Genomic DNA, 2,297 nt, shown 5'->3' on the forward strand with positions numbered 1-2,297 from the left:
GAGAGAGAGAGAGAGTTGATGGAGAGAGAGAAGGAGAGAGAGAAGCGAGAGAGAGAGAAAAGGAGAGAGAGAGAGAGAGAGAGAGAGAGAGAGAGAGAGAGAGCGAGAGAGGAGAGAGAGAGGAGAGAGAGAGGTGAGAGAGAGAGAGAGAGAGAGAGAGAGAGAGAGAGAGAGAGAGAGAGAGAGAGAGAGAGAGAGAGAGAGAGAGAGAGACAGACAGACAGAGAGATAGAGAAAGAGGGAGAGGCAGAGAGAAACAGACAAAAAGAAAAAGACACATACATAGATAGACAGATAGATAGAGAGAAATCACTGAAGTAGGAGACCAATTCCAAAGAGGAGGGATAGTTGGACCAAACATCAAATAGGAAGTCACGAGACAACCGAAAACTCTAGGTCGACATCTTCATTCTTAACTCAGGGTCACAAAACCGTCTAAGCAGATTTAGCTTAGACTTCAGTAAAAACGGTGGCTCTATTAAAAAAAGAAGAAAAAATGTAGATAGACATAAAAAAACAAAAGGATAGTATATATATATATATATATATATATATATATATATATATATATATATATATTTCAGTCTTAATGAAGGTTATCATAATTAATTTTTCTAATCCTGACCAGTGACTGCAAAGGTGATTCTTAACCGGTTTTTCCTCCTGCCTCATCGAACATCATTCAGGGAAACAGGCCAACGGTTGGTCCCACAACAACACCTTTATATCCCGTCCGGGAGGTTGCTAAGTGTAGAGGTAGAGAAACCATGGGATGGGGACAGGAGGACGACGCTAACACTGACCTTGGAAAAAGAGTGGTGCATGACGCTGCAGTAGACTGTGCTTTTTCTGCCGGGCCGAGAGTCATTGCTCAGTCAATCACATCGCAAAATGAGGCTGCGGGTTGTATGCGCTCCTGATGGGTTCAGAATAAATTTCGTTACAGTATCATAATATGTCCTTATTTGCGGTCCTAACAGTAATACAAAGGCTCCTCATGAAACGTGTGATTGGAGTATCTGAAGTTCTTGGTACGTAAGACATTGCTTGCAGATGTCAAGTGATCATGACTTTATTTTGAACATCATTAAACGTTCCTTTCTGCGGGCCTCTTTTAAGAGAGGAGAAAGAGAGAGGAGAGAATGAGAGAGAGAGAGAAAAGCGAGAGGAGGAGAGAGAAGAAAGAGAGAGAGACGAGCGAGGAGAGAGAAGAGAGGAAGATAGAGAAAGAGAGAAAGAGAGAGAGAGAGAGAGAGAGAGAGACGGAGAGAGAGAAGAGAGGGGAGGAGGAGAGAGAGAGTGAGGAGAGAGAGGAGAGGGAGAGGGAGAGGAGGAGAGAGGGGAGAGATAGAGAGATTAATTGACATATGTTGAGAGAGAGGAGAGATAGAGAGTGCAGCGAGAGGGTGAGGGGGGGGGGGGGTGGAGAAAAAGAGGAAAGCGAGAGAAAGACAGAAAAGAATGAGGGAGAGAGAGAAAGAGATATAGAGATAGATATTGAGAGAGCGAGAGATAGAGAGGAGTGGTAGAGAGAGAGAGGAGAGAGAGAGGGAGAGAGAGAGAGGGAGGAGAGAGAGAGAGAGAGAGAAAGAGGTAAAGAGAGAGAGGAAGAGAGAGAGAGAGAAAGAGGGAGAGGAGGAGAGAGAGAGAGAGAGAGAGAGAGAGAGAGAGGGAAAGAGAGAGAGAGAGAGATAAATGAGAGAGGAGAGAGGAGAGAGAGAGAGAGATGAGAGCGAAAGAGGAGAGAGAGAGAGAGAGAGAGGAGAGGAAGAGAGAGAGGAGAGAGAGAAGAGAGAATGGGAAGAGGGGAGGAGAGAGGAGAGGAGAGACTGAGAGAGAGAGAGAGAGGCTGAGAGAGAGAGGCGAGAAAGGGAAAGGAGAGAAGAGTAAAGGAGAGATGGAGAGAGAAGAAAGAGGAGGAGAGAGAAGATGAGAGAGGAGAGAGATGAGAGAGAGAGAGAGAGAGAGAGGAGGGAGAGAGGAGAGAGAGTAGAGGGAGAGAGAAGAGGAGAGAGGAGAGAGAAGTGAGAGGAAAGAGAGTGAGGAGAGAGAAGGAGAGAGAGAGAGAGAGAGGAGAGAGAGAGAGAGAGCAGGAGAGAGAGAGAGAAGAGAGGAAGAGAGGAGAGAAGGAGAGAGACAGATAAAGGAGAGAGAAAGAAAAGAGAGAGAGATGTGGTAGATAGTGAGGGAAGGAGAGAGAAGAGAGAGAGAAAGAGAAGGAGAGAGAGAGAGAGAGAGAGAGAGAGAGAGGAAGGAGAGAGAGAGAGAGGAAGAGAGAGATGGAGGAGATAGAGAGA

Source organism: Penaeus japonicus, unplaced genomic scaffold (genome assembly GCF_977035675.1).
Source record: "Penaeus japonicus unplaced genomic scaffold, GWHDUDI00000001_assembly GWHDUDI00000004, whole genome shotgun sequence".
Taxonomy (NCBI): Eukaryota; Metazoa; Arthropoda; class Malacostraca; order Decapoda; family Penaeidae; genus Penaeus; species Penaeus japonicus.